At 38.1% G+C, this 14,307-nt stretch overlaps 1 long non-coding RNA gene across 3 annotated transcripts in view; it reads right to left on the bottom strand.

Annotated features, from left to right (window-relative positions):
* LOC107507401 overlaps positions 1 to 13,094 on the bottom strand; it is a 108,522-nt gene extending 95,428 nt beyond the window's left edge. For all 3 annotated transcript variants that reach the window (XR_001596155.2, XR_001596156.2, XR_004951062.1), the window contains exon 1: positions 12,977 to 13,094. This is a non-coding gene — a long non-coding RNA (uncharacterized LOC107507401). The remainder of the gene's footprint in view (positions 1 to 12,976) is intronic.
* Positions 13,095 to 14,307: the final 1,213 nt, after the last annotated feature.

The following is a 14,307-nucleotide window of genomic DNA, read 5'->3' as shown; positions in this document are numbered from 1 at the left end:
CAGATTCATTGACAGACTTTGGAAATTTCCCTTATTTTATAAATAAAATTATAAATTGTGTGTGTATAAAATTATTCTCGGCATAAGAATTTTGCCTCTATTCTTTAAAATATCTATGAACACTACACAGAGATATAATAAGTTTGGAGAGGCCTAAGTAGATTTTTTAAATTCCTATTCTCTTTTTACTTTGCCAAAAAACTTCCGAAGTCAGGTTTTTAAAAAACGAATTTGAGGTGCAGAATTGAGATCATCGGTCTAGACAGAAAATGAGAGGAATTGGTTAAAATTTTACTACAGTGAAGAACATTCTATAAGGCAAGGCCATTTCCATGCTCCTTTGGTAAAGTGCTTTATTTAGTATTTAGTAGTTATCAAAACTGAGTAGCCTTCACGTTTCCATGTCCCCTCCCTAAATTTTTCAACAGGTGCATAAACACCCCACAATATACATGCTACAAGAAGGCAAAAGATAACCATGAAATATACCTGGACTATAAATTTTTCTGGAAGATTTCAGAACAATTAATTTTATATTAAAACAAGATATATTTTAAAGTAGAATGAAAAATCTGCATGATCTTTTAAAGTAAAATTCTAGCCTTCAAAGGATGACTGTACCATTGATGGGGACACTCAGGTAACATTTCCAGAAGGTGGCAGCCTGGAGGAATGACTCAGGAGAACTCCAGATCTTTCCACAAGGCCATAATGTCCTTTACTCCACTCCCTGATACAGGAAATAAAAATAATTAATGTTCTCACTTATGAAAAATTATAAATTAAGGATAAGTGGGAAACTGCTATTTTACCATCTTTAACACATGAAGTAAAAGCAAAAAATATCTGTAGCCCACTTTGTCAACTACATTGTTTTCCTAAGCTCTTTGCCCCAACCTGGCTGCCCACAGACATTCTAAAGAAGTCCCTGCTCCCAGAACTCCTGGGGTCACACATTTACTTTGCTCTACAGAAAAAATAATTAGGCAGAAAAATTTAAGATGCACTATGCTCAACCATATCATCTTCAAGGGCAAGGAATCTATGTGATTTCTCTGTGTGTTTCCAGGACCACATAATATGTGAACTTAAACGAATATTTATTACAGTAAATTTTCTCCATTTCTCTCTACTTAAATATCTCAAACCCAAAAAATATATAAATCCATTTTCAAACCTTTCACAAAACAAAAGCTCACACAGAGATCTTGAATTCAAATGATTTCCCTTCTTACTGGCTTTTAAAATCAGGATGTTTCTCACACTATGTCACTTTAAGCCACAGCTACAGCGACCTGAAATAGTTTAGGGTCTGTTGGTAGTCTCAGAATGTTCTTGTCACAGAGACTTATGGGGGAGGGGGCATTTTGGTTAGATATGGGAGTTGGAGAACTAGGAGAAAAATCTTGGAGTTGAATTATAAGCAGGCATATTGTTCTGTTCTGTTTCTTTGTGAAATAAATTTTTAGTACTTTGATACATAATAATCATGGAAAGTTTTTTATAAGAATTTACTTAAAAAGCCAGTAATTTAGAAGAAAATCATTATGAAGAAAGCCTAAATAGAAAATGTTATTTTTAGAAAAATATTCAAACTTTTAAAATCAAAATAATATACCAATTATAATTAACAATATCTACTTTTTAAACAAAATTAACTGAGTAAAGGCGAAATTATAATTCATTTTTAATTTATGGTCTTATTAAAGATTGTTTTAAAAATAAAACTATTCAAAATTCTAGCACTTACTGTCTTGTTGCCAATCTTGTAAAGAGAACATATATGTCGCTGCATGTACATTGCTTCTATATCTCTATATATGCAATGTAAAATTTTCCTCAGCTTCCATGTAGTGTTTGTAAATACTGTGCCAGATCATGAGTAATCATAAATTGGAACACAAAGAGATGTAAAATAAAGGGGAACTCAACACTACTGTGAAAATTGTACTTGGTATGCAAGAACCATTCACATCTAGGCTCTTAGAGGAATAATTTGACAGATTAATTAATTTGCCTTTTCTCTTAGGCAAGCATTTCTGCCTCTTAGATCATCCTTGCCCTTCAAAGCAAGGTGTTCTTAACATCAGCAGTGGCCCAAGTTATGTATCTTCACAACATGAACACTGTCATCTTATTCCAAGGACATAAGGCAAATGATATAAAAAACGCTGCCCTAGGGCCTGAATAAAGTTATTCATACGTGTCTGGCACATGAATACCTCTTGCTAGAATCTACAGGTATCTATAAATTCTCTTTTTTCACTGGATATTAGAGTCCTGCTGGACACATAACATTATTTTATTTATCCAGTGCTGCTCTTCCCATTGCAGGCCTTCTAGAATTCCTAAACCACAGCTACCCAAGGCTACTGGCACCTCCAATCATCTGGGCAATGATATAGACTCAAGCAGGTTTCCAAAATACTCCCACTTGGTTTTATAGTTCCCATTGGAAAATACTGTCCCAAACTTAATAAAGTTAGAGCTAAGAACTACTAAAATTTCAGCATCGATGCTAGTGTGGTTTCATTTATGCCGGTGAGACATAGCATTTGAGTTACAACTCTAAGAATGGCAGAGACAGTTATTAATACTTCTGCACAATGAAGGAGCTGTTGGTGATCGGTGCTGTCGCACGCTTCCCTGACCAAACAGAACTTCATCTTCAGTGAGACTACAAAGTACCAACGATTCATTAATCATATTATTATAGCTTCACCAGCTTATATATATTGACTACCATGAAGTCATGTAGACCCAGAAAGGCAGGAATGTGAAATGTAAGTGCTTCGACTCTTCCCATGGAAGGTATGACCAACTCTTCAACCCTGGCACACCTCCATGTTATCAGTATGGTTCTCCTTGTTCTTCTCAGACTCACATTCCAAATAGTCACAACTAGGTGAGATAAGTAGAACATGACATGGCATTTGTTTGCCATCATTCATGTAGATAAATGTTAACAAGCTATTAATGAGGCACTAATGTAAATAAAGAGTATTGGTAAGTTCATTTGTTAAGTCGTAAACATGTCTACAAGAAACATTACTACTACAGGCATTCTGGAATCACTATAACGTGAATAAAGAGCAACAGCGCCAAGGGCTTTACACTGTGGCAGAAGCAGATTACAATATATTTGACAGATATGCATTCAGTTAACCACTTTACTCCAAAAACCTCTTTCAGAAAGATTACTTCAAAACTACTGAAAGACATATGTGCCTGTTCCAAGTAAGATGGAGGAAATACACCCCATCCTATCAATCACGCTGACTATAAAATATGCACAGAATGCATGGAGCAGCTATTTGAAGACTCTGAAATTAAACAGTAGCAGGCACACTGAGGAAGAGGACCAGTATTTGAAGTACCACTAACTGATGCGTGAGTTTACGTTTTTCGTTTGTTTGTTTTTTGCTTTGGTGTATCCCCAGCCTGAACTCAACATAACCCTAAACATGGAAGTAGGCAATATTGTGGAGAGTGAGATCTCCACAAGAAACCCTCTGGTTCTGCCTCTAGGGGTAGGTTTCTTAATGCTCAGAGGTAGGAGAAAGAATCCCTTGTTCGTTTATTTGTTTTTTCCTTTTCTCATCCTTTGTGTCCTCAGACCTGGACAATCCTATAGCTACAGCAGTGGTGACGATGGGGCCCACAGCAGTAAATTTATGATACTAAAAACCAAATGCAAATTTTAGAATAGTAAATACAATAACTGAAATTAAAAACTCACTCAATTGTCTCAATAGCAGAATGGAGACTATAGAGGAAAGAGTGAACTTGAGTCAGTGGTGCCTTACATTTTAGTGCTTTACATTAAAAGACTGAAGATATAAACAATTAAAACCATTTAAAATAACAGATTAATACTGTCACTTAAGCTTTCAACTTCCATTAGGCATTTGTTACCCAATTACCAGAATGCTATACCTAAGTTTCTACTAGGCGAAGCTACAAAGGCAGCCATAAATTACAGCTTTAGTAGACTATTGTGAATTAAAGATGGCATGAACCATGAGATGTAGGGTGCAATATATTCATTCTGAAAAAAAAAGCATATCCAACTGTGGAACATACTCATGTTTGGAGATAGAAAGCAAAGTGAAGGGCGTAAACTATACTTAAAGAGAATCATTTCTCTCCCTGTGTTCCCTGTTATTCTTGGCAGCTGCACAGAGCAGCTGAGCAAACAACATAATCCAGCTGCACATAATTGAGATATCCTCAGCAGGTGCAGCATAAGTATACTATTCCTTATTTATTAATTATTAAACAGCATAAGTATACTATTTCTTATTTATTAATTATTAAACAAAAATGTAGACAAAGGCTGGAGAAATAATTTAAAATACACTAATGATCAAAATATTCTAATCATTTATTGTTTGGAAAATGGTGCTTTTGTTACTGGCACAGGTAAATGAGATGGCCTATTTATGTACTTTTTAAAGCTAATTAATTAAAGTCATAGTGCTCACATGACTCTATAGCCTAAACAGCTTAAGTCCCTCACTTTATTATGAAACACAGTGGCCATGTATATGACAAACAGGTAACCAAAACAGCAACAAATCCATGACTAATATTAGACCTGTATTTTTAGATATTCTCCCTCAATCCCCATAGGCCTAGGGATTTTTTTCTACTCACTTCCTCATTAAGGATCCAATTGGTTTCTTGAATATTTCTAACTGTGTTTTGGTAAATGCTACAGCAATAAGTATATTATTACCATCTCTATTCATAAAAGGGTACAAATCAATGGAATTTCCAAAGTATGCCTGTGCAAAGACTCCAATACAGTAATTTTATTCATTGCAAGAGGTTGAGACAGCCTTACACGCACATATCTTTTAATAAAAATTGTCAATTCCATTGGCGTTTATCAGTGAAATATTTCTTACAGTTAATAGAAATGACCATTTTGTGTATGTGATCATCCTTATTTTTTAAATCATATACTCATTGAAGAATTATCTCTCAAGAGACAGATGAAAATGTAAGAATTTATTTAGCTATAAACAACTGAATCCATAAGAAATAATGACAACATTGAATAGGCATTCGATCTCAGACTCCTGGCCTCCAGAACTGTGAGAAATAAATTTCTGTTGTTTCTAAGCTATCCAGTCTGTGGTCTTTTGTTATAGCAGCCCTGATGGACTAAGAAAATTGGTACTGAGAACCTGGGATGCTACTGAAACAAATACATGCTTCTCCGGCTTGAACTTCTCTGATAGATCAGGTCCTCTGGAGTCAAAGAGTCCCTTTACCCCTCTGCCCAGGTATTGTGCTGTTGGTTTTAATGAGCAGGGTTATGTCTTTCAGGGACTGTTGTCGGGAGAGATGTCCATATTACCTGGGAGCTGGGAGGCAGCCTGAAAGTCCTTTTTCTCCTTGGTGCAATCTCCCTCCAGAGCTGCCCAGGGCATGGCTTCAGGAAAGCTGATACCTAACGTACAGCCACCCCTGACAAACAAGCTGCCACTCTGTCCCTGACACCCACTAACACAGGTGCCATGTCGGCTATTTTGTTTCTCTCATACTCCAGTTAATAAATTACTCACACATCTATTAATGACCATTTTCAAAACTTGAAACTGTTAAAAGCTTCAGAGAGAGTGAAGTCCAACTTACTGTAATTATATAACTTCTGAAACTTAGGCCCCTTTAGCAAAAGCCTTGAAAACCTACTTTAATGTAAACCTGCAGCTATAGATAAATGATATCCAGAAAGGAACATATTTATTCTAGCCTAAGGAATTATGTGCTTGAATTCCCTTGAACTGCATTTAAATTAGCTGGAAGACTACTCATGATAAGAATTCAATGGTTCAATATACAACTAGAACCACTCACTGTAGATCACTAAAATTAATATGTGAAATAGAAATATAGCCAATCTATGCAAAAGGTATGGTTTTCTCTGAGAAAAATCTAAGCTGGACAAGAGGAATATTACATTTCTCACCATTTTCTCCAATACCTTAGCCCCTATGATTTCCTGCTCTAATTATGTCATTACAAAAATTATCTCCCAGGAGACCACTGGGATTTTTCTTCTGCAATCTCATCTGATGCAATTATTTGTGAAACTCTAAAAGTAAATTAGGTTACTTTTCAATTTTTCTCCCTGGCTGATTTAGAGCTATAACTAATTGCGATGAGTTTAAAATTTTAATAGAAAAAACTTTTTACCCAGGCCAGCTCCACTGATAATGTAGAATTCCTTTATTGCAGCCAAGGAGTGAATATTTCACCAATAACTGGTACAAAATAGATTTTCAGCATGGCGTGTGTGAGGGGGTACTGATATCTACACTAAATAGCCTCTATTTCTTCATCCAGTCCACTCCCCACCCACCTCCTTCTTGATCTCTGCTTCAGAGGCGGACTTGTATGGGCTGCTTCAACAGCTTTTAGTACCCTCTGGCTTCCACTTGAATTTTCTCAATGAGTAGCCCCAGCAGTTGCTCAAAAGGAGTAGGAGAATAAGATTACTAAGATTAAAGCTGTCTCCTTTCAGGTAAGGAGCTGTCTCCTTTCTGTCTCTTGATCAAAGATCTTTGCTCCTATCAAGATGAACATCTTATATGACTCTATCCATGGTCTGTAACAAATTCTTCCAATTAACCCTTTAGGCCTGGGTCAGGGAAATGGGAAATAGTCACAGAGTTTGTGATCTTTAAGATGCACCAATTCCAGAAGTTTCTCTCTTGCCACCTAAGTAGCAGTAGAAAGGAGGCATAAAGGAAAGAAATAAAACAAAAACCAGTGCCTTCCCTCTGACAAGTTTCCAGACGTCAGTGGGAAGGAGAATACAATATGCAGCACCGAGGAATAAGGGAGTTCTTTCTTATTGAAGGATTCATTATAGAGGGGAGATAAATGATTATCAAGATAACGATCATGAAAAATCTACTATGGGCAGGGGATTGTCCAGCATCGAATATTACAGAGGTTCTGAATTTCAGGGAAGTAGAAATTTCTCTATGTGTTTCCAATCGTTTCTTGTGATTTTTATGATAGTAAAAATTGACCCAAAGAAAACAAGCATTCAATAAAATTTTACTCTTCTAAACTAATCTAAACATTTTATTGCTTCTTTGTTAATTATATCTATTTTATTAGCCTGCATTTTGTTTGCTTGGCTTCAATGGCCTAATATTTATGCTCATCCCAATGGATCCAAATTCTTTGTATTCATATTTTACATAATTTAATACTGCAGAAATTCTCAAACTCACATAAAAAAATAAATGTTCTCAAATTTATTCCTGAGTAAAATCCAGGAATACAACCAATTTTTCATCATTTCAAGATGCAAGAATGACTCAATACATCTAAAGTGGTGGTTTTAAAACTGGGCACCTGAAGCATTACAATGGGATGGCTAAGAAAAACTTTAGGTCAGGGCCATCAGGCAGACCTGGCTCCCATATTGACTTTGACAGTTAATGCTTATGTGACTCTTGGCAAGTTACTAACCCTCAAAAAGCCTCAGTTTCATCACCTATAAATAAGTAGATCTGCATAAGAAGATAATAATACCTACCCAATCAATACAATGCCACTGTATTGATTACATGGAAAAATGCAGACAAACTAAGCACAGAACCTCGTACAGAGTAAAAGTTCAATAAATTCTATTATCATCTGTTAGAGATGCCTTAAAAGGAGAGCCAAGACTCAGTGACCTTCATCCTACCTCCCAAAGCAATTCTACGGCTATCCGGTTTCTGTTTTGAACTTTCAAGTAAGGTTCCATTTAGAAAGAGGTTTTTACTATGTAAAGAAAAAAAAAAGATGAAAATCAAGAAAAGAATAATAACCAACATTCTTTGAGTATTTATCATGTGCTAGGCACTATTTTGAGAGCTTTCCACTCATTAATTAAATTATTACAGTGAACTCTGTGATAGGTACAATTATCTATACTTTATAGAAGAGCAAAATGAAGCACAACCTAGGTACTTTGATCAAATCTACCTAGATAATAACCTGAAGAAGGGCCAACATCTGAACCAGAGACACAAGCATCAGAACCCACACACAGCCCCTCCTCTATCCTCCCTTTCTTAGTAGTAGAAGCCATTCTCTATATTCTCTATATGCCTCTTTCTCCCTAGTGCTTTGAGGGGAACAATTACATCATTCACCGCATTGTCTAAAACAGAATGTGGACTGATGATAAAAGACTTGAAAAGACAGCAATCCAGGAACAACTATGGGGGCCCAAAAATACTTCCAGCAGCCCGTATACATGTAAAATACTATGAACTATTTCAGTGCAAAATCAAAAACTTTAAAATTAGGCAGACAGTTCAAATTCAAAGTGTGGTCAGAGTAGCTACATATTCTCCAATTAGGACCCTCCAAGTGGCAACTGACAAAAACTTAACTCTTTATCGCCATAAGGATTTAGGGATTGATTGGAGAGGCACTAGATGGCTCACAAAATCTAGAACAAGGCCAGCCAAAAAACTTCAAGGATTGGTTCAGAGGCCTCAGTACCAACAGAACTTCCTTTTCTTTCCTCTTTAAATTCTTTCCCTCCATTCCCCAAGAACTGTCCTCAGCTCTGGTATTTCCATAATATTCATGATCAAAGAAAAAGGAGTTATCACTCCTTTAAAATCCAGGAGAGTGACCTCTATTGCCCAAGGGTGGACCACTTCCCTTCCTTTTTATCCAAACATGCGAACTCTGTGCCCAAGGACGGGCACTCCAGTTTCCTGACAGGGGCAGCCTGTCACCAGAAGAATGGAATGATGAGAATTTATCAAGTAGACGATAACCACAGTTACCATAGGGACTCAGGTTTTTACCTGAAAAGTCAGGCAATTCTATTTACCCCATTGGCTTAAAATAATGATAATGTGGGTAACATATGTAAAGCACCTGGCACAATGTAGACGCTAAGTATTTGGTTCCTCAAGGTTTGTAGCCCCTCTTCCAAGGCCAGGGAAGCTGCTGACAAGGGACTGGAAGAACTAGCTGAGGAGCGTGTGTGTGTGTGTGTGTGTGTGTGTGTGTGTATTCTCCGTAACCGGTGTACTTTTTCACTATTGGATTCCATGATGAAGTTTCTTCTCTGCATTCTAATTTTCTAAGATGACTACTTTCCTTCTATCCATTCCACCCTCCTCAGCTCAGGTAATGCCACGGCAATTTGTGCCCATCTAGAGGGGGTCTCTCAGTAGCTCACGAGCCATCCAACAGCTTTTTGACCATACAGTCCACAATAAGAAATACATTTTGTATTTACACTCATCCTCATTATATGTCACTAAAATGGAATAAATTTTCACAAAATATTATTGCCCTTACTAGATGTGATGTGCTCTCATATTTTGTGTTTTGGCCAATCCCTCTTTTTTAAAGGGTCAGTTACGGATCATTAAATTTACATTAAGATCCTTTAAATGGTCATGATCTTCATTTTTAAAAACCACTAGTTTTGGTGGCAGTAAGGAGTATGGGGGATAGGACAAGGAAGCTGGATTTTCTCCCTCTGTGTTAGCTGCATTAGGTCTTCTCTCAGAGTTTTAAAGGTGCCCCCTTGTGGTTTTCCAATGGAGAAGCTGTGAGGCACAAGCTATTAATCATTTCCAAAATAAATAGGTGGAATGACAAAGGGTGGAAAGGTAACAGCTTGGTGATACTCCCACCTACAAGAAGTAAACCAAGGGCTATTGGCAGCATAAGTGTCATGTTTAAAAGTCCAGGTCTTGAAAATATGGATTTGAGTACAAATCCATTATTTACTATATAATAATGCCATATTACATAACATCTCCAGTCCTCAGCTGCCATATCTTCTGCAAACTAGAGATGAGAAGAGCACAATATATTTTTCATAATTTTTGATTATTAAGTACATTAACATGAGAACTAAAATAATCTGCTATATTAACTAGGATGTAAATAACAGTCTCCAAAAAATTTCTAAAACATTCACACATTTTCAGCTTATCAAAGGGTCCAATGTCTCTAACCCACTGGAGACTTCCCCAGATATAATTAGAAATCCAAGTGCCTACTCTTGTCAAAGGAGTATGTTCTCTCTCCTCGTCTCTGGTGTCAGAGATTAGATATGCCCCTGGAGGCCAGGGAATTCCAAAACTGTTTGTACCACCTGAAGTTGGTTGCTCCAGTACAACATGCAATGCTATGTGAACATCATGGCTAGGGCCAAAGCCAAAAGCTGATTGACACAGATGACACTGAGCTATTCCAAAGGGATCCTCTCCTTGCTGCTGCAGGCATGTGTGAATGTGTGGTTAGATATGAATCCCCTGCTCTGGACACTGCAACTGTGACTGATGCAAGTGCTTATCTCAGGCTGCAGTGGGTTTCTCTGGAGAGGAGAATATTCTCAATCCTCAGTGCTGTGCTCAGCAGAAAACAGTGCTGCCTTGGGGTGTGCGTGCAGCATGATAGTGGGTAAAATGGGAGGAGAGGGAACGATATTCCTACATCTCCATTCAGGAATGCCATCGCTGCTTTACCATCCTTCCCCTTCCAGCTCTGGCCTCAGAATACAGCTAGACACTATTCATTTAACTCAGCATATATCACTGTCAGGTCCATGTGGCTTGAGTTCTTCTAAAAATGGCTGAATGATCCCGAGGAGTGGGATGCGGGTTGAGTACACTATCAACTCAGGTGGTTACAGGATGCTGTCAAAGAAATTAGGATCATGGACTCATCCCTAATTATTTATGTGCTCTTTCTATCAAAACAATAATGCCATAAACATGTTGTCTGTGGTCTCAGACAACTATAGAATAAAAACTTAGCAGAGAGGAAAGAGCATGTGCTTTGAAATCTGTTGTGGGTTTCAGTCATGTTTCTGTCACTTATTATCTTTGTTATCTTAAGCAAGCTATTGTCTTCACTGAATGTTTTTTCCTTATTGATAGTGAATCCATTATGTCTTCTTCAAGCATGTCTTTTCTCACAAAAAAAAAAAAAAAAAGAAAAATATAATTGAAGCAAAGGATAAAACTGTAAAAGCAAACCAAATGAAAAAGAAAATAATTGCTGGCCACTGCATGAATGTGTCGTTCATTTGGCCATGTGTACATGAAACCCTTTTCTATTAAAGGCAGGGTTTCTCAACAATGATATTACCGATATTTTAGAGCAGATAATTCTGTTAACATGAGCTTTCCTGCGCCTTATAGGGTGTTTAGCCACAACCTTGACCTCTACCACCTAGATGTCAGTAGCAAATCATGACCCCCACCCCAGTCAAGTCATAATAAAAAATGTCTACAGACATCCTAAATACTTCCCTAAAATACTGGTTTAGGAAATCCCTACCTTGTGAGACAAATCTTATTTCCTACTACAGAAAGAGAAACTTTCAAATTTTCATTTTCCTGGCCTTTCTTGCAATGGGGCTCAGGGATGTAATCTAGTCTTCGCTAATCACATGCACCCATTCCGGATTTTGAATCATATGTTAGTAATGCAAAAGCCAGTACCTGCATAGTCTGTTATGCAGTAGGCGGCATCAGTAGTAGTCAGGTTGCATCGGCAGTAAGCTACATCATGTACCCAAAGATAGTGCCATGGACCACTGTTAAAGGTGTCTGCAGAATACATTGTGGTGACCATGACCATGGGAGTGCTGTGGTGTCTGCACCAGATCAGTTCTTCATTGTCATCTGGAGTACTATTTTTGCCTACATAACCTTGCTTTTATACCCTTTTCAGAGATTTTGAGAGCTGCTCAATAGCCTTTCAATATATTATCTGCTCAAATTTGTTAGTTATTACTGTTACATTTAATAATTCTGACTGATACAATAGCTAATGCATAAATTCTGATGTTTCAGGAAGCTTTGACAAATAATTATGAAATACATAAAATTGGCTTCCAAGTGAATGTTCTTGTTCTCTCCTTTAGAGAGGCTGGCCAACCCCTTAGTGATGTCTACATGTTGGAAAAGAAACATCATACATCGGCATTTCTTGATGTATTAGACAAGCCAATTCCACTGATCCTGATAAATAAAGATTGCTTTTAAAGAGAAAAGTTAGGTTGACAGGAAAAGAAAGTGTGCCTTTGCTATTATTTCTGCGTAGATTCTCTAAGGTTCCTGTACAATATGGCATAGTTATTCCTGAAAGATGGTAATTGGTTCAGTGCCAAGCTCATAAAAGGCTCTCAGGAAAGGCTTCTTAACTTGACTACATGAAGCACAGTATATGAAAATTCCCTAATCATATTTTTACCACTTTCTGAACAGAATGTTGCTTTGGCTGGTGATTTTAGAATAGGAACTATTCTGCAGAAAATCACATAGCAGAACTTTTCAGATACCTACAAATCCTCTTCTTAATATAAGATGCCCACTGTGGTTTGGAGCTTAGCGAAAGGGGAATTGAAAAGATGCTGGGATGTTAGAAAAAGGACTCATTTATCTCTCTGAAGTTGTGCTTTTAAGCCAAGATCACACACTCCTTAGGGGGCCTGAAAGCATCCAATAACTACCAGCCTGAGGCACCCTATTCTTATCATGAAAATACACTTAATTCTCTCACTTGACCCATAGTCTTGCTTCTGCTCTCCCATCTAGGGACTTCTGATCTTTTGTGTTTTATCTTTCATTCTCAGCCTCAGGTATACTTGGACAGTACAGGGTGTGTGTGTGTGTGTGTGTGTGTGTGTGTGTGTGTGTGTGTGTGTTTTGTGGCTTTGAATCTCTAAGCTTCCTGGAAATTAACTCGTACGTAGGCACACTTTTTCCTCATCTGGATGCTTCATATGCCCATCCCTCCTGACCCGATTCTAGCCCATAACACCCTGGCACAGGCCTGCTGAAATGATGCTCCAGCCTATTACAAAAATAATCATTTAAAAAGATGTAAAAATACCATGTTTATCGGTAAGAAGGCCTGCCCCTGAAAGAAGAAAATCTCCAACTAAAACCAGTTTAAACAACACTTAGCATCTCACCAAATCATAAGTCTAGAGATAGAGGAGAAGCTAGCAAGGGAGCAGCGATCCAGCTCTGTTACCAAAGATCCAGACTCCTTCCATCTCTTCCCTCTGCCATTGCTGCCTTCGCCGTGGCTGTGACGTCGCTGCCACGACAGCATCTGAAAAAGAGGCATGAGCAGAGTGGGTTTCTGCGTACATGGCTCTTTCACTGGGAAGGGAAATTATTCCCAGGACATTCCCCCTCAGACTTGCCTTATATTTCATGGACTATCCACTCCTAGAACAATAAAATACCATGGGGGTGGGTGCCTTATCACCCAAACCCATTTGGAATCCTGTTGGAAAGAAAGGAAGAGGTGTGTTTGGATGTGCAACCAAAAGTGTCTGCCACCCTAGCACTGGGCAGGGTGCAGAAAAGCATGGCACTGTATATGCTGTCCTTGTTCTTTCCACCTTTTCTCTCAAAAAATAACCAGAGAAAAGTCAGATATTTGGGAACAATTCGCGTTTTAGACAAAAGGGATATTCAATACTACCACCTGAGCACGCTGCTACATGTATTCTAAAAGTAGAACCTCCTGCTGGTCGGAGGACCCCTCTGGTCTCTGCCCCATGGGAGATCATCTTTAGCTACCCCAGCCAACATCTCTGCTCCTTTGATCATATTTGTGCTGCGATCTATGACAGGAGTGGCTACAGTAGCAGCAGGGCTGGGACGTCTACATGAAAGACACGAGTCACACTAGCACGTTTTTCTGCAGGATCCTGAAGCACAGCACAGTGCGTTGTAGGGCGAATGTGCATGTGGAGAGAAACGAGCCCAAAGCAGACATAAATCTTGTCTGGCATGGGCCATGCAACCCTGAGGAGCCCATGGTGATAAATGTTAAAGGAGAAAGAGGGATTCAGCTGAAAACTATTCTGCCTCACCACACAAAATGCAGCTGACTTGCGGGGGTATCTACTAACATAGAAGGCTTTAGGCTTGCCATTGAAAACAGAATTTATCACGGTGCGGAAAGTCCTCAATCAATACCCATGCCCATGGAACATGCTTTGCAATTACCTGTGTGAATGGAATAAGTTGAGCTGAAATAATCACCACATGATAGAAACTTCTTTGTGAAGTTTTACTTTTCTTGGTATTATCTGCTCCAGAACCTCAGTCACCAGCATTATTCCATTTCAAATAAGTATATTTTATAAATCTTTATGTAAAAGAAGAGCATGGTGCTGCTGGTAGCAATTGCTACTTTAAAAAGATAGCCAACAAAGGCAGTAGTAAGAATGTAACAATGTACAGGAAACATTTTCATTAGTGTTTTATTCACCGGACAACAAAAAAA

Source organism: Rousettus aegyptiacus, unplaced genomic scaffold (assembly GCF_014176215.1).
Source record: "Rousettus aegyptiacus isolate mRouAeg1 unplaced genomic scaffold, mRouAeg1.p scaffold_m13_p_5, whole genome shotgun sequence".
Taxonomy (NCBI): Eukaryota; Metazoa; Chordata; class Mammalia; order Chiroptera; family Pteropodidae; genus Rousettus; species Rousettus aegyptiacus.
Note: the sequence above shows the minus strand (reverse complement) of the source record. Positions and strands in the feature narration are given on the sequence as shown.